This window comes from Caretta caretta, chromosome 20 (assembly GCF_965140235.1).
Source record: "Caretta caretta isolate rCarCar2 chromosome 20, rCarCar1.hap1, whole genome shotgun sequence".
NCBI classification, from domain to species: domain Eukaryota; kingdom Metazoa; phylum Chordata; order Testudines; family Cheloniidae; genus Caretta; species Caretta caretta.
The window spans coordinates 12,029,298-12,047,855 of record NC_134225.1 but is presented as its reverse complement, the minus strand read 5'-3'; the positions used below and the strand labels follow the sequence as shown (position 1 = coordinate 12,047,855).

Here is an 18,558-nt window from a genome sequence, read left to right as displayed (position 1 = left end):
GTCACCCTAAGATTGGACAGATTTCTGAAGTCGATGGGAAACGATCCACTGGTGATGGTTCATATTGACTCTAATGACACTGCATCATTCGATGTCTTACAGATAGTAGATGACTTCAGGAAGCGTGCTGAAGACAAAGATATCCAAGCAATTGTCTCTGAGATCCTTCCCGTCCCATGAGCAAAGGAAGACAGAGGGCAGAAGATTCTGGAAGTGAACTGCTGGCTAGGTAAGTGGGGTAGGGTTTTTTTATGTGGAACATTCCAACATTCTATGCCAACAAGGGGCTGTATAGTTTGGATGGCCTCCACCTCAGTAGAAGAGGGACCAGTCTTCTCAGGGACAGTCATGCTGGCTAGAATATCAGGAGGGCACTAAACTAATTACAAATGAGGGAAGATATGAGTACTCAGCACAAAATCGAAATGTTGAGAACAAAATTAATCAAGGAAGCAAAGAACATGAATAAAAGAAATTCTTGAATTGCCTATACACTAGTGCTAGGAGCCTGGGTAACAAACAAGAAGAACTGGAACATATAGTCGTATATCATAGAATCATAGAATATCATGGTTGGAAGGGACCCCTGAAGGTCATCTAGTCCAACCCCCTGCTCGAAGCAGGACCAATTCCCAGTTAAATCATCCCAGCCAGGGCTTTGTCAAGCCTGACCTTAAAAACCTCTAAGGAAGGAGATTCTACCACCTCCCTAGGTAACGCATTCCAGTGTTTCACCACCCTCTTAGTGAAAAAGTTTTTCCTAATATCCAATCTAAACCTCCCCCACTGCAACTTGAGACCATTACTCCTCGTTCTGTCATCTGCTACCATTGAGAACAGTCTAGAGCCATCCTCTTTGGAACCCCCTTTCAGGTAGTTGAAAGCAGCTATCAAATCCCCCCTCCTTCTTCTCTTCTGCAGGCTAAACAATCCCAGCTCCCTCAGCCTCTCCTCATAAGTCATGTGTTCTAGACCCCTAATCATTTTTGTTGCCCTTCGCTGGACTCTCTCCAATTTATCCACATCCTTCTTGTAGTGTGGGGCCCAAAACTGGACACAGTACTCCAGATGAGGCCTCACCAATGTCGAATAGAGGGGAACGATCACGTCCCTCGATCTGCTCGCTATGCCCCTACTTATACATCCCAAAATGCCATTGGCCTTCTTGGCAACAAGGGCACACTGCTGACTCATATCCAGCTTCTCGTCCACTGTCACCCCTAGGTCCTTTTCCGCAGAACTGCTGCCTAGCCATTCGGTCCCTAGTCTGTAGCGGTGCATTGGATTCTTCCATCCTAAGTGCAGGACCCTGCACTTATCCTTATTGAACCTCATCAGATTTCTTTTGGCCAAATCCTCCAATTTGTCTAGGTCCTTCTGTATCCTATTCCTCCCCTCCAGCGTATCTACCACTCCTCCCAGTTTAGCGTATATGAGCATACATACGATGTAGTTTGTATTACTGAAATCTGGTGGGATGATTCCTATGACTGGAATGTTAAAACCAATTTAGGAAGGATGAAGTGGGCAAAAGGGCAGTGGGGAGGGCACTCTGTCAAAAATGGCATTACCTGTTTCCAAATCACTGATAACTCAGAAGAAAATGATCTTGAATGCGTATGGATGTATGTCCTACCAAACAAAGCGCAAGATGGGGTGTTATTTGGTGACAGACACCAAATTACACTGGGGAATAGGACGGGCAGCTTCTGACGCAGTTTCTATAATGTGTAGGGAAAAAGCTGCATCTTCATGGGGGACTTCAGTTGGAGTGCCACGCCCTGGAGGTTGCATGCTGAAAGTACTAAAACATCCTTGAAATAAAGTCCAACCAGTGATATCTATGCGTGGTGTTTTAAAAGGGCCAGTTTCACAAGCTGAAAACAATTATGAGCCAAATCAGCTGGGACGAAGAATTTAATCAGAAAAATGTGAATAATAATTGGAATTGTCTAGGAACACTTCACTAGATACCCAAAAAGCCACAATAAAGGGAAAAGGCCATATTGGTTAAAAAAACTAACCTGATTTAGCGGAGAACTGAAGGCAGTTATAATTTAAATATGACTTAAGGACAATAAAAAGGAGGTTTTTAAAGTATAGTAGGAACAAAAAGAATCCTGACAATGGTCTTGGTTCATTACTAGATGGAAATCATAGAATCATAGACTTTAAGGTCAGAAGCGATCATTATGATCATCTAATCTGACCTCCTGCACAACGCAGGCCACAGAATCTCACCCACCCACTCCTGTAACAAACCCCTAACCTATGTCTGAGCTATTAAAGTCCTCAAATCGCTAAAGTCTAAACTTCCTGATGGCTAGTTTATATCCATTTGTTCTTGTGTCCAGATTGGTACTGAGCTTAAATAATTCTTCTCCCTCCATGGTATTTATCCCTCTGATATATTTATAGAGAACAATTATATTTCCTCTCAGTCTACTTTTGGTTAGGCTAAACAAGCCAAGCTCTGAGTCTCCTTTCATAAGACAAGTTTTCCATTCCTCAGATCATCCTAGTTGCCCTTCTCTGTACCTGTTCCAGTTTGAATGCATCTTTCTTAAACGTGGGAGACCAGAACTGTACACAATATTCCAGATGAGGCAGAATTATCAATAATAATGCAGAAAAGGCAGATGTGTTCAATAAATATTTATTTTCTGTGTTTGGGAAAAAACAGATAATGTAGTCATTTTATGTGATAATGCTTTTTCCATTCCACTAATATCTCAGGATGACTGTGGCAGGATTAGCACCTTATTGCTGTCAGGGTTCCTTCCCCACTCTGAACTCTAGGGTACAGATGTGAGGACCTGCATGAAAGACCCCCTAAGCTTATTCTTACCAGCTTAGGTTAAAAACTTCCCCAAGGTACAAACTTTGCCTTGTCCTTGAACAGTATACTGCCACCACCAAGCATTTAAACAAAGAACAGGGAAAGAGACCACTTGGAGACGTCTTCCCCCAAAATATCCCCCCAAGCCCTACACCCCCTTTCCTGGGGAAAGCTTGATAATAATCCTCAGCAGTTTGTATAGGTAAACACAGACCCAAACCCTTGGATCTTAAGAACAATGAAAAATCAATCAGGTTCTTAAAAGAAGAATTTTAATTAAAGAAAAGGTAAAAGAATCACCTCTGTAAAATCAGGATGGAAAATACATTACAGGATATTCAGATTCAAAATACAGAGGCAAAACCTCTGGGCAAAACCTTAAAGTTACAGAAAACAGGAATAAACCTCCCTCTTAACACAGGGAAAATGCACATAAAACAAAAGATAAACTAATCCGCCTTGCCTGGCTTACCTATATTGGTTGCAATATTGGAGACTTGGATTAGGATGGGTTGGAGAAGATGGATTTCTGTCTGGCCTCTCTCAGTCCCAAGAGAGAACAACCAGGTAAACAAAAAGCACAAAACAAAAGCCTTTCTTCCCCCAAGATTTGAAAGTATCTTGCCCCCTTATTGGTCCTTTGGGTCAGGTGCCAGCCAGGTTAGCTGAGTTTCTTAACATTTACAGGTAACAAGATGTTGTCTCTGGCCAGAAGCGATTTTATAGCACTGTATACAGAAAGGTGGTTACCCTTCCCTTTATATTTATGACACCGCCCCTTTGGTATGGGGAGGGATGGGGTGCCTGAGCCTCACCACTCCCAAGTCTACGCTCTCGCTTATCTGCAGGTGGACCGATGCAGCCTAATGGCCTCTCACCATGCAATCACCCCCTTCATCTGGGTAGTGAGTCCTAACGACCAAAGTCCATGTAATTCTTCCCAAACATCAGGGCTGTGTGGCTCAATGGCCAGAGTCCACAGAATCCCCCCCTCACAGGCGGCATAGTGCGGCCTAGCGGCCTGAGTCCCTGTAACTCACCCCAAACATCAGGGCTGTGTGGCCCAATGGCTAGAGTCCATATAACCCCCCTCGCAGGCAGGGTAGTGCGGCCTAGCGGCCAGAGTCCAAAGGGGGCAGGTGGCTGGGAGGGGTAGAGGGAACCAGGCCCACCCCCTCCTCTGGGTCCCGACCCAGAGCCCTGTTAGTGGCAAGTTCCCCTTGCCACCGGCTCGGTGGGGATCCGCTCGAAACACACCGAGCCTCTGTGCGGCTCCAAGGCTGTTTTCTTCTGAAGTTCCCCTGGGTCACTTCCTACCATAACTTCCAGGTCCTCTGTTTCGGGGGGTCCTCTGGTCAGTTCCCCTTCTGTGACCTACTTGGTCTGGGTGTTGGTGCACATTCCAGCTTGGCTGGCTTCCAGATCCTGGAGCACATGCTGTCCCTCCTCAGGAGCTGGCGGTATGCCTCCTACTCCTCCAGCGGTCAGCCCAGACTGAGCAGCTCTGCAAACTTTAATACCTGTTGTCCAGTTGGAGCATGTCCAGCAGAACCTCAGGGGCGTGGCTTCCTCTTCCAGGAAGAAAGGATTAACCCCTGCAGTACCAGTGTGGGGCTGCTCTGCCCCATCACACACCCTCCCCCTTAAAACAACCTCCAGGGCTGGCTGACCATTGCCCGTTCCCTTCCCTACCTCTTCCCCGACTTGGGAAAAGAAGTCCACATGTCCGTCAGGTCTGTCAGGGGGATGGGGAGCGTAGCAAAGTTAGCTACAAATCATTGATAATATCCAGCCAGCTCTATGAACTGCTGTACTTGGCTTTTTGTCGTGGCTTCTTCAAGACTTCCACCTTATCTACCAAAGGGCGGAGTTTCCCCTGGCCTACTGTATAGCCCAGGTAGGTCACTTCTCATTGGCCCAAGTGACATTTGGCTGGGTTTGCGGTGAGGCTGGCCTTGCCCAGAGCTTGTAGCACCTTGGTGAGGTGCTGGAGATGTTCCTCCCAGTTGGCACTGTAAACGACGATGTCATCGATGTATGCCGTGGCGTACGAACTGTGGCAGCCCCATGCAACCCAAAAGGCATCATCGTGAATTGGTAGAGGCTGAATGGTGTTGGAAAAGCTGTCTTTTCTCTGGAGGTGGGTGTCAAAGGGATCTGCCAATATCCCTTGGTCAGGTCTAGGGTGGAGATGAATTCTGCCTTGCCTAGTTGCTCCAGCAGCTCATACACCCTAGGCATGGGATAGGCATCAAAGCAAGAGACCGCGTTCACCTTATGGAAATCAATGCAGACGCTGACTGTGCCGTCCGGCTTGGGAACTAGCACTATTGGGCTCCGCCATTTGCTCCTTGACTCTTCGACCACTCCCAGGGCCAACATCACCTCAAGCTCTTTCCGCATGGTCTCCTACGTTTTCTTTGGGAGCGGCTGGTGGTTCTCCCTCAACTTTGTGGCTGGGGATGGTGGTGATATGATGGCTGGTCAATGTGGTCTTCCCTGGCTGGGCTGCCAAGACGGGGGAAGGCTGATATCAACTGTTGTACCTGTTCCTGCTGTACCAGGTCGAGCTCCTGGTCTATGGCTGTTGCCCCTGGTTCTGCCAGTTCGCCGGCCAACAGCCCCAACTCGGGTTCTGGAGTGTACGGGGTGATCATCAGGCCTTCCCGGTCTCTCCAGGCCTTGAGGAGGTTCATGTGGTAGACCTGTGTGTCTTTCCTTTGGCCCGATAGCCGAACTTCGTAGTCGACAGGCCCTACTCATCTGGTCACTTCAAGGGACCTTGCCACTTTGCTAACAGCTTAGATTTGGAGGACGCGGTCCCCAGCCTCAAAACTCCTCTTCTTCACCCCTTATTATACTGAGCTGCTTGACTACGTTGGGCCTTCACCAGGTTCTCTCATGCCAAGGCTCCCAACTCTCAGAGCTGCTCCCATAGGTGGAGGATATATTGAACGGATCTGCTAACCCGGGTCTCTTGTTCTTCCCATGTTTCTTTCAGTAGATCTAGGATTCCCCGGGGTTTCCTCCCATAGAGGAATTTGAAGTGGGAGAACCCTGTGGAAGCCTGTAGCACCTCTCACATGGCGAAGAGGAGCGCTGGGAGCAGCTTATCCCAGAGCCAAGCGTTGTCTTCCACGAACTTTCTCAGCATGGCTTTCAGGGTGCTGTTAAAACTTTCTACCAACCCATCTGTCTGAGGGTGGTAGACTGATGTCTTAAGGACATGGATATTTAACAGACAGCACAGCTCAGCCATCAACCTAGAAGTTACATTAGTCTCCTTGTCCGTCAATATCTCCCATGGCAGATCGATGTGGGCAAAGATCTGCAGGAGCTCATTGGCGTTGACTGGGGCTGTGGCTGTTCATAAAGGTACCGCCTCTGGGTACCATGTTGCATAGTCGACCACAACGAGGATGTACTTGTGGCCCGAGCTGCTCTTTTCCAAGGGCCCCACCAAATCCAGGCCAATCCACTCGAAGGGTGTTCCAATTACCAGCAAGGGCACAAGGTGGGCTTTTAGTGCCCCTTTCAAGCTGGCCTTCTAGCACTTGTGGCAAGAAGCGCAGTAATCCCACACCTCTTGATGGATGCCCAGCCAGAAGAACCTCTGGACCACCTGTTGCCGCGTTTTCTCCCTCCCCAGATGCCCGGCCCAAGGTACTGAGTGAACCAAGTGAAGTAAGTTCCACCGGAACCACCGCAGGACCAATAGTTGGCGCAGTTCTTTCGTTTGTGGTTTCTGGACCACCTAATAGAGTAAGTCATTATGGATTTCAAAGCGGGGGCCTTGCTGTCAGTGTCGGGGCTGGTCTTCTTCCCCAGGGGAGTCCGTCGCCTGCTCCCAGGCCTCGCTGAGGGTGGTGTTTGCCCTTTGTTCTTCTAGGAAGTCAACATCGATATCCAGCCATCCCTGGCCCTCCCTTGTCAGTGCCTCGGCAGGGGCTCAGCCTCTTTCGGCTATCTCGGGATTCTCTGAGACCCCCTCTAGGGGGTCATCCGGCGCTGGTCAGCCTAGTAATCCACGCCTCCCTGCCCGCAACCTCCTTTTTCCTGACAGGCTGGGTACCCCACTCCTACAGGAGCTCAGCAAAATCCAGCCAATCGCGGCCCAGAATCACTGGGTAAGCTAACTTCGAGGCCACCCCAACTAGGCACCTCCCTCCTTGCTGAGCAGCCTCGAGCTCCACCCAGACGGTGAGGTAGGGTTTCACGTCTCCATGAATACACTGAAGGCGTATGCGAGCCCCTGTGTGACCGGAGGGTTCTATCAGCCCAGCCCGGATAGCTCTCTGGCTACATTGATGAGGCCTCATCTGGAGTACTGTGTCCAGTTTTGGGCCCCACACTACAAGAAGGATGTGGATAAATTAGAGAGAGTCCAGCAAAGAGCAACAAAAATGATTAGGGGTCTGGAACACATGGCTTATGAGGAGAGGCTGAGGGAACTGGGATTGTTTAGTCTGCAGAAGAGAAGAATGAGGAGGGATTTGATAGCTGCTTTCAACTACCTGAGAGGTGGTTCCAAAGAGGATGGTTCTAGACTATTCTCAGTGGTAGAAGAGGACAGGACAAAGAGTAATGGTCTCAAGTTGCAGTGGGGGAGGTTTAGGTTGGATATTAGGAAAAACTTTTTCACTAGGAGGGTGGTGAAACACTGGAATGCGTTACCTAGGGAGGTGGTAGAATCTCCTTCCTTAGAAGTTTTTAAGGTCAGGCTTGACAAAGCCCTGGCTGGGATGATTTAATTGGGGATTGGTCCTGCTTTGAGCAGGGGGTTGGACTAGATGACCTCCCGAGGTCCCTTCCAACCCTGATAGTCTATGATTCTATGATACATCCTGAGTCCATCAAGGCCACAGTAGGTGTCCCGTCCACTTTCACTGGTACAACAATCTTACCCGGCTCCCACTTCCGGGCACGTTGACCCGTGGCCCAAACCTGCCCATAATTACAATCCATGTATGGGCACTCCCTCTGGAAATGCCCGATCTGTCTGCACTCATAACACCAGTCTCGCCTTCCTTCTCCAGGTGGGATGTTTTGTGGGGGTCCTGTGCCTTCCTGACGAGTCATCTTGGCTCTACGTGACATCTATTGAGTCCCTTGCACTGAGGGTTGGTGGGGCGTACAAATGGTAGCCCCCTCCCATCTTGCGCACCACCCATGCCGGAGTTGAGTTCCGTTCACCTGCCTTCCCCAATCTGGAGCCAGACTTCTCCCCTCCTTCCATTGCCATATAATACTCCATTAAGGAGGTTGCATCAGCGAGGGTCTTTGGGCAGGTCGCTGCACCCACTCCTTCCCCCTGGCAAGCAGGGTCTGTGTGCTCTAGGGCCACAGTCTCAGCTACTTGAATGCTTGTCTGGTGTTCTGGTTCTAGCCACCTCCAACAGAGGTTGCGGATTCGCTGCATCATGACTCGTGGTTGGGCCCCCAGCGGGCACTGCTCTTGGCGGAGTCGCTGGCGGTAAGTGTCAGGGTTGATGCCCGTTTGGTCCAAGGTGGCTGCTTTGACCTTAGAGTACTCCAGCGCCTCCTGCGGATCGAGGTTGTGATAGGCGGATTGAGCCGGGCCAGTTAAGTAAGGGGTTAAGATAGTGGCCCAGTGTGCGGTGGGCCACTGGATGGCAATTGCAACCCACTCAAAAGTCATGAGAAAGGCCTCAGGGTTGTCCCCGAACCCCATCTTTGTTAGGTGCACTGGTGGTCCTCTGAAGTCATCCCTGGCCCCGCCCCCGGACGTGGCTGCGGGAGGACTTGGTGCGTGTGTTAGCAAAGTCACCCTCTGCTGGAATAGTCTCTCCTGGTTTGCGTGTTGCTGGGCAGTCAGCTCCCGAATCAGCTGCTGCTGCTGTTCTTGCAGCTGTGCCGCCTGCAACTGCTGTTGCGCTGCGAGATGTTGGAGCACCTGTGCTTGCTGCTGCTGCTGTTTTGCAGCCTGATGCTGTTGGTTGTCCAGCAGCCATTTCAGAAGCTTCTCTGGCTCCATCTTGGGTGTCTGGGGCCTTCTTTCAGGCCCTGATCACTGCCCACATTCTCCACCAGTTGTGGCGGGTGTAGCACCTTACTGCCCCTTCAGGGCGGGGAGGGGATGGGGTGCCGGAGCCTCGCCACTCCCAAGTCCGCGCGCCCGCCTCTCTATGGGCAGCTCGATGCGGCCTATTGGCCTCTCTCCATGCAATCACCCCCTTCGTCCGGGTAGCGAGTCCTAACAGCCAATGTCCATGTAATTCATCCCAAACGTCAGGGCTGTGTGGCCCAATGGCCAGAGTCGCTGGCGGGGTAGTGCAGCCTAGAAGCCAGAGTCCCTGTAACTCACCCCAAATGTCAGGGCTGTGTGTGGCCCAATGGCCAGAGTCCATATAACCCCCCTCACAGGCGGAGTAGTATGGCCAAACATCCGGAGTCCATGTGATTCCCATGCTGGGCCGCCCCTCCAAAGGGGGCAGGCAGTTGGGAGGGGTAGGGGGACCCGGGCCCACCCTCTCCTCCAGGTCCTGACCCAGGGCCCTGTTAATGGCAAGTTCCCCTTGCCACCGGCTCGGCGGGGATCCGCTCAAAACACGCCGAGCCTCTGTGCGGCTCCAATGCCGTTTTCTTCTAAAGTTCCCCCGGGTCACTTCCTACCATAACTTCCGGGTCCTCTGATTTGGGGGGTCCTCTGGTCACTTCCCCTTCTGTGACGTACTCAGTCTGGGCATCGGGGTGCGTCCTGGCTTGGCTGGCTTCCGGATCCTGGAGCACAGGCTGTCCCTCCTTGGGAGCTAGCGGCCAACCTCCTTCCCCTCTGGCGGTCAGCCCAGACTGTGCAGCTCTGCAGGCTTTTTTACCTGTTGTCCAGTTGGAGCATGGTCAGCAGAGCCTCAGGGGCGTGGCTTCCTCTGCCAGGAAGAAAGGATTAACTCCTGCGGTACCAGTGTGGGGCCACTCTGTCCCATCACAAGGACGTTAAACAGAAGCTACTAACGTTAGACATTTTTAAATAAGGAGGTCCAGATAACTTGCATCCAAGAGTTTTAAAAGAGTTGGCTGAGAAGCTCCCTGGAAGGTTAATGTTGATTTTCAATAACTCTTAGAACACTGTGAGAATGCCAGGAGAGAAAGATAATGTACCAATATTTTAAAAAGGTAAATGGGAAGACCCGGAAAATTATAGGCCTGCAAGCCTGACATTGATCCTGGGCAAGATAACAGCATGACTGATACATGATTAATAAAGAATTAAAAGGAAGATAATATAATCAATGCCAGTCAATATGAGCTTATGGAAAGTAGATCCTATCAAATTAACTTGATAGCTTTTTTTTATGAGATTCCAAGTCTGGTTGATGAAGTGCTGATGAACTATACTTAGTCTTCTGTAAAGTATTTGACTTGGTACTGCATGACATATTGATTAAAAAATTTAACATGGTGCACATTAAATGGATAGGTCTCCAAACGTAATTGTAAATAAGGAATCATCATAGAAGGGTTGTGTTTCTAGTGGGGTTCCACAGGGATCAGTTTTTGGCACTACATTATTTAATGTTCTTATTAATGACTTGGGAGAAAAGATAAAATCATCACTGATAAAGTTTGCAGATGACACAGAAATTGGGGGAGTGGTAAATAATTCACTAATACAGAGTGATCTGGATCACTTGTTAAACTAGATACAAGCAAACACTGTGCATTTTAATATAGCTAAATATAAATGTATACAACTAGGAACAAAGAACGTAGGCCATACTTACAGGAGAAGGGACTCGATCCTGGGAAGCAGTGACTCTGAAAAAGATTTGGGTATTGTGGTGGATAATTATCTGAGCATGAGCTCCCAGTGTGATACTGTGGCCAAAATCCTTGAATACATACAAAAGGGTATGTTGACTAGGAATATAGAGGTTATTGGATCCCTGTATTTGGCACTGGTGTGACTGCTGCTGGAATACTGTGTCCATTTCTGGTGCCCACAGTTCAAGAAGAATATTGATACATTAGAGAGGATTCAGAGAAGAGCCACGAGAATGAGTAAGATTAGACAACTTGGCTTATAGTGAGAGACCCAAGGAGCTCAATCTATTTAGTTTAACAAAGAGAAGATTAAGGAGTGACTTGATTACAGTCTTTAAGTACCTACTTGGGGAACAAATATTTAATAATGGGATCTTCAATCTGCCAGAGAAAGGTCTAACACAATCCAATGGCTAGAAGTTGAAGCTAGACAAAATCAGACTGGGAATAAGGTGTAAATTCTTAACAGTGAGAGTAATTAACCATGGGGTTGTGGTGCATTCTCTTCACTGACCATTTTAAAAACAAGATTGGATATTTTTCTAGAATATCTGCTCTAGGAATTATTTTGGGGCAGGTCTCTGGCCTTTGTTCTGCAGGAGGTCAGACGAGATGATCACAATGGCCCCTTCTGGCCTTGGTATCTATGAACCTCAGCTTGACAAGATCCTGTCCTCTGATGTCTGAACTCTGGCACTGAGTGTCAAATTATCACACTGGCTGCACCCTGAGTAGATAATGGAATGAGGCAGCCCTGCAACAGCAGGTAAATAGCAGGGCATTCATAGCAGTCATGGGGAGTAGTTTGGGGAGTCGTTCTGTCCTGCATCCACATACGAACTCTAGTCAGCTAGTGCAGTTGTACTGCCCTCTGGGTCCCCATCCCACACTTCCCAGCACAGCTGTCAGGAACTCAGCTGGCTCCAGGCACGGTCGTCTAGCAACCCAATGAGCTTGACTGGGCCCAATAACCCCCCACCAAGTGACTGTGCTCTCTGGACAGCACGGCCAACAGCTCACCATTTAAGCCTTGTAGCAACAGCAGCACTGTGGGTGCTCAGTGCGTTCCATGCCCCACTGCTGCACCAACCCTGCTTCCTGCACCAGCCCTTGTTCCAACCTGTGTCTGTTCCGCTCTAGCCCTTGTCCCTATCTTCCTCAGAACTCCCGACTCCCGGCTCCGACCACTGACTTGTCTCCGGTCCACCACTCTGGCTCTGCCCTTTGGTTCTGTTCTGGCTCCTGGCTCTGACCATTAGCTTGTCCCTTGACCATGCTTCCAGTACTGCCCTCTGAGTCTGCTCCAACCACTAGACCAGATTCCTGTTCCGATCACTAGGTTGCATCACCCAAACCCCAGCATGGGACAACAGCCTCCCAAAGAAGTGGCTTATGGGAGATTTTGAAAAAGTCTAAGAGGTTTGTGGGAGAAGGAGCCAAGGCGGGGCTTTTCAAAGGAACCCAAGGGATTTAGGTGCCCAAATCCCACTGACTCCATTAGGCTGTTTTATAAACATCATCCTGAATTACCATAACTGCCTGGGAAACACAGACCTAGCCTTGAAGGCCGCTTAGCTCTAGTGTAAAGCTTGGCCTCTCTGGTAATTTTTGTATCCCTTCCCCCTCTCTCAGGGAAATGCTCCCAGCTGCCCCCTGAGATGAGTCTTTCTGAAGCCCCAGCTCTCTTTAGCTGTGGAACCCACAGGGAGAGCTCCACATCAGGGCTTTGGCAGTTCCCAGACAATTTCCTTTGGTCTGAGCCCAAATTTCAGCAGAGTGAAGCACGTGCCAAAATGCTCATCTGGCAATGACTAGCGAGGGAAAGGAGGTGGGGGAGGGGAGAGGAACAATCTGCACTGCAGCCCCAGTGCGTTCTCTCTGCTCTGCACATATCTGAGGTGCGATTTGCATCCTGAGTCACTGGCTTTTCCATGGGGCATTGCAGGACAGATTCATGATGGACCAGAGGGTGTACCTTTCATCTCCAAGAATCCCCAAACACTTTGAAAACTCTATGCACCTGACAGCACTGAAATGCAGCCATCTCTAGTGTGGAGGCCAACAACCAGCCAATGTGGGAAGGAAAATATTGGCCAGATTCTGAGTTCTCTGAAAAGCATCTTCTGATGGTCAGAGAAGGAAAGGCTGAGTCAGAGGCCCTGGGATTGGAACCCTTAGGGCCCGATTCTTTTCTGACACTTGTTTAAAATGAATCTTTAAATCCAGATTGGAAATCCTTCTAAAAGATTTGCTGTAGGTCACCCAAGGGTGACTGGGCTCGATGGGGACGTTCTGTATTAGGCAGGGTGTAAAACACCAACTTAAGCTAAATCCATATAAGACACAGTTATTCTGAAATAAGAATGTCCACACCCAGGGTCTTGTCAAAATACCTGAAGGTGCCAATTAAAGCTGACTTTGGTCTTTCAGTGCAAGTTGACGTGTAGACCAGCCCTTATACCAAGGGAGCCCCTGGCCCTTCTACTGTAATGATCAGTGCAGACAGCACTTCCACCAATACCTGGTTCTGTATCTTTATCTACTGTTAAGTTGCTATCTTGTTTTGATGTTGCATTGTTGTCTGGGTTCAGATGGCAGGGCTAGGAGGAGGTTAAGTTCTGCCGGTGTGTGCTGGAGTTGATACTTGAAGTGTCCCAATAAATCCTTTTATTCTATAAAAAAGTTTTACCACTGGGGCATCAACGTTCAGATGGCAAAAACACTTATGTCAGAAGAAATGTACAGGTCATGTGGATGAGAGTAGAATCTGTGAGCACATCACAGACTTTGATGAATGAATCATGCATCCGATGAAGTGAGCTGTAGCTCACGAAAGCTTATGCTCAAATAAATTTGTTAGTCTCTAAGGTGCCACAAGTACTCCTTTTCTTTTTGCAAATACAGACTAACACGGCTGCTACTCTGAAACCAGACTTTGAACTGTTGCTCTTGATGAACAGTGATCTGATTAGAAAGCAGCACAGTACCAAAGCATTTTACATCAGCTTCTCAATGTGGATTATGGTTCTTTCAGACAATTACACAAACACCTATATGACCACTATGGGGGGGATTGGCCCTTCTGAAGTTCTGGAAGGAATGACAACCAAAGGGTCAGCAGGAAGGTAACCCCCTGTATAGTTGTTTGTGTGCTTTGCAGAGACTGTTTGACAGGGCTTTCCCTGCACCAAGCTGTCTGGGACAGAACGTGTTATACTAAATCTGCAGCTGGCAAACCATGGGAAACCATGAGAGAATCCTGGGTGAAAAGTCAGTTTATGAATAGTTTAACAAGAGAATTTAATGGCTTGTTGTGAAAGATAACATGGGCAAACTATGACCCGCAGGCTGGATCCAGCCCGCCAGCCGTTTTAAGCCAGCCCTTAAGTTCCCACTGGAGAGCGGAGTCTGGGTGCTCCAGCTGGAGAGCAGGGTGGGGGGCTGGCTCCCTTCTGGTGCTCGAGCTGGGGTGCAGGGTCAGGGGCCGCTCCACGTGACTCCCGGAAGCTGCGGCATCACCACCCTCCAGCGCTCCAGCCAGGGAGCAGGGTCGGGAGCCCCTCCACGCGGCTCCTGGAAGCAGCGGCATGGCCCCCCTCTGGCACTCCAGTGGGAGCTGCAGGGGCAGTGCCTGTGGACAGGGCAGCGTGCAGAGCCGCCTGGCCATGCCTCCGCATAGGAGCCAGAGAAGGGACATACCTCAAGCGGCTCCCAGAAGCAGCGGCAAGCATCGCCCAGAGCCTGGACTCCTGAGCCTTTCCCCATGCCTGATCATGTGAATGAACTAATGAGCATAGCAACTGAAGGAATGGAAGTACTGGACACATGAGAAGCCACCAAATATAAACGCATTGCATTCAGGAATTTCATTAACAGAGTTGTGCAAAATTATAACAAGAAACCAAGAAGGATGTAGATGTAGTGCTTCATCGAAGGCTTGAGTAGCCAACTTTAATTTGTGTGATGATTTTAAACATGAGTTAAATCTAATAAAATGGTCATGAAACATTTTTCAGTTGTTAATATGGTGCCATATAGCCCACCTTCACCCTCACGGTCTCACCCCTCATCGGCCCTGATTAAATTCGAACACCCCCACTAATTTCAATTCCTGGGGAAAATACTGCTCCCAGCCTTGCTCCAGCCCTGCTCCTGCCTTGGACCCAGCCTTACCCCTGCCTTTCCTAACTTCAGGTAACCCAGTACTGGCCATGGCTCTGCTTCCTAACCCTTGGTACTAACATCTGGTGTCTGACTCTGGTTCTGACCCTTGGTTTCAATTCCTGACTAGTGACTTCTGCTCTAACCACTAGGCATGACCACCCATGTCCCAGTAACTGACACCTTGAGACATCTCTTGGGGCTTTAGAGTGCCTACTTTAGAGTACTATGTCTACACAGTGATGGAGATGCACTGCTCCCTGGGGTGGCTCAGAATAAAGTTGCAATAATACCCCTAAAAGTAAATGACTGCTGTAGTGAATTTGTAGGAGTGTTTGAAGCTACCAGTATCCTGTCAGGGCTGTGTTTAGCAGAACTCTGTTTCAAAGTGGACCAAAGGATGAGTTTTGGGAAAGAGCAATTAACACAACTGACCAGGAGATGCAGCTAGTGAAAAATCAGACCATGGGGGCAGCATCCAGTGTAGCTGGTGTCCCAGGGCCTCTCACAAGGGCAGAGATAGAGAGCTGCAAGGCAGCCCAGTCAGTAACAGAACTAGGGGCTGACTTGACAGAAGCAGCCATAGAAGGAAGTGGTTAGAACAGCTGCTCTTAGGATATGCTTGTGTGTTCTCCAGGAACAATGAAGAGCTTGGGAGATATGATTGGGTGCAACATTGGATATGCTTATGTAACCCACACACCTCCTGGGTGTGGTGTTCTGTCCCAACTAGTGGCACCGAGACCACTTAGCCCTGGTCTACACTACAAGTTTAGGTCGAATTTAGCAGCGTTAGATCGATCTAACCCTGCACCCATCCACACAACGAACCATTTTTGTCGACTTAAAGGAACCAATACCCTCCCAACCCTCCCAAGGTGGGCTCCCGGACCTTGAAGGTGGAGAAGGCACCTCTGGTGAGTGTACCTTTGTAAATATAATACATGGTTTAAAAGCAAGCATGTTTAATGATTAATTTTCCCTGAAGACTTGGGATGCATTTGTGGCCAGTACAGCTCCTGGAAAAGTCTGTTAACGTGCCTGGGGATGGAGCAGAAATCCTCCAGGGACATCTCAGTGAAGCTCTCCTGGATGTATTCCCAAAGCCTTTGCAAAAGGTTTCTGGGGAGGGCAGCCTTATTCCATCCTCCATGGTAGGACACTTTACCATGCCAGGCCAGTAGTATGTAGTCTGGAATCACTGCATAACAAAGCATGGCAGCGTATGGTCCCGGTGTTTGCTGGCATTCAAGCAACATCCATTCTTTATCTCTCTGTGTTATCCTCCGGAGAGTGATATCATTCATGGTCACCTGGTTGAAATAGGGGAATTTTATTAAAGGGACATTCAGAGGTGGCTGTTCCTGCTGGGCTGTTTGCCTGTGGCTGAAAAGAAATCATCCCTGCTTTTAGCCACGTGGTGGAGGGGGCCCCGTTCAAGCTGAGCAGTTCGTGTTTGGCTGGCAGGGATCTTCCCTGATACTAGTCACGCAGTGGGAGGAGGGGTGAAGCGATCATCCCAGAGAATTGGGTGGTGGGGGTTTAGTTGGGTTTCTGCTGCATGTTAACCCGAAAACTGCAGTCCCTCCTTTTAAATGGCCAACTCAACGGGTGCTTGGTATGGGAAAGGAGGGGGCTTCTGTTTGAAACCATTCACCATGAAATGGTTTCAAACCATTCACCGTGAAATGACAACCCAACAGGTGCTTGAAATGGGAAAGGAGGGCGCTGCTGTTTGAAACCATTCACCATGAAAGAGTCTACCCATTGTTCTCGAAAATGTGTCTTTTTAAATACTACTTTCCCTTTTTTTCCTCCTGCAGCTGCAAATGTTTCAGCGCTCCCCCAATCATCTCCATCCCAGAGGCTAGCGCAAATAAGAAGGTGAAAAAAATGCACTCGCAATGAAATGTTCTCTGAGCTCATGCAGACTTCCCGCACTGAAAAAGCTCAGCAGAATGTGTGGAGGCAGACAATTGCAGCATTCAGGAAAGGAGAAAATGAACACGAGGAAAGGTGGCAGGAGCAAGATGATAGGTGGCAGCAGCTTGATGAGAGGAGGCAGGAGGCAATGCTGAGGCTACTGGAGGATCAAACTGATATGCTCCGGCGTATGGTTGAGCTGCAGGAAAGAGCACATACCGCTGCTGCAGCCACTGTGTAACCGCCCACCCTCCTCCCCAAGTTCCATAGCCTCCTCACCCAGACGCCCAAGAACGCGGGGGGGGTGTCTCCGGGTACCCAACCACTCCACCCCAGAGGACTTCCCAAGCAACAGAAGGCTGGCATTCAATAAGTTTTGAAGTGCAGTGTGGCCCTGTCCTTCCCTCCTCCCCTCCTCCCCCACCTCACCTGGTGCTTCTCTCCTCCCCCACCCCTCCTGGGCTAGCTTGGCAGTTATCCCCCTATTTGTGTGACGAATTAATAAAGAATGCATGAATTTGAAACAACAATGACTTTATTGCCTCAGCAGGTGGTGATCAAAGGGAGGAGGGTGGTTGGCTTACAGGGAAGTAGAGTGAACCAAGGGGCTGGGGGCTTTCATCAAGGAGAAACAAACAGAACTCTCACACCGTAGCCTGGCCAGTCATGAAACTGGTTTTCAAAGCTTCTCTGATGCGCAGCACACCCTGCTGTGCTCTTCTAACCTCCCTGGTGTCTGGCTGTGTGTAATCAGCAGCCAGGCGATTTGCCTCAACCTCCCACCCCACCATAAACGTCTCCCCCTTACTCTCACAGATATTGTGGAGCACACAGCAAGCAGTAATAACAATGGGAATATTGGCTTCACTGAGGTCTAACCGAGTCAGTAAACTGTGCCAGCACGCTTTTAAATGTCCAAATGCACATTCTACCACCATTCTGCACTTGCTCAGCCTATAGTTGAACAGCTCCTGACTACTGTCCAGGGTGCCTGTGTATGGCTTCATGAGTCATGGCATTAAGGGATAGGCTGGGTCCCCAAGGATAACTATAGGCATTCCAACATCCCCAATGGTTATTTTCTGGTCTGGAAAGTAAGTCCCTTGCTGCAGCTGTTCAAAGAGTTCCTGAAGATGCAAGTGTCATGTACCTTTCCCGGCCATCCCACGCTGATGTTGGTGAAACATCCCTTGTGATCCACCAGTGTTTGCAGCACCATTGAAAAGTACCCCTTTCAGTTTATATACTGGCTGCCAAGGTGGTCTGGTCCCAAGATAGGGATATGGGTTCCGTCTATCGCCCCACCACAGTTAGGGAACCCTACTGCAGCAAAGCCATCCATTGTGACCTGCACATTTCCCAGAGTCACTACCCTTGATAGCAGCAGCTCAGTGATTGCATTGGCTACTTGGATCACAGCAGCCCCCACAGTAGATTTTCCCACTCCAAATTGATTCTCGACTGACCGGTAGCTGTCTGGCGTTGCAAGCTTCCAGAGGGCTATCGTCACTCACTTGTGAACTGTGAGGGCTGCTCTCATCTTGGTATTCTGGCACTTCAGGGCAGGGAAAAGCAAGTCACAAAGTTCCATGAAAGTGCCCTTACGCATGCAAAAGTTTCGTAGCCACTGGAAATCATCCCAGACCTGCAACACTATGCAGTCCCACCAGTCTGTGCTTGTTTCCCGGGCCCAGAATCAGCATTCCACTCCATGAGCCTGCCCCATTGCCACCAAGATGTCCAAATTGCCGGGGCCCGTACTTTGAGAGAAGTCTGTGTCCATGTCCTCATCAATCTCATCACCGCGCTGCCATCACCTCCTTGCCTGGTTTTGCAGGTTAATGCACGAGGTG

General features: G+C 49.3%; 1 long non-coding RNA gene across 1 annotated transcript in view; it reads left to right on the top strand.

Moving 5' to 3' along the window:
* The window catches only part of LOC125629136 (uncharacterized), a 34,942-nt gene extending 17,680 nt beyond the window's left edge, over positions 1 to 17,262 (top strand). Inside the window, exons 2-4 of the long non-coding RNA XR_007354355.2 lie at positions 103 to 229; positions 15,420 to 15,699; positions 16,606 to 17,262. This is a non-coding gene — a long non-coding RNA (uncharacterized LOC125629136). The remainder of the gene's footprint in view (positions 1 to 102; positions 230 to 15,419; positions 15,700 to 16,605) is intronic.
* Positions 17,263 to 18,558: the final 1,296 nt, after the last annotated feature.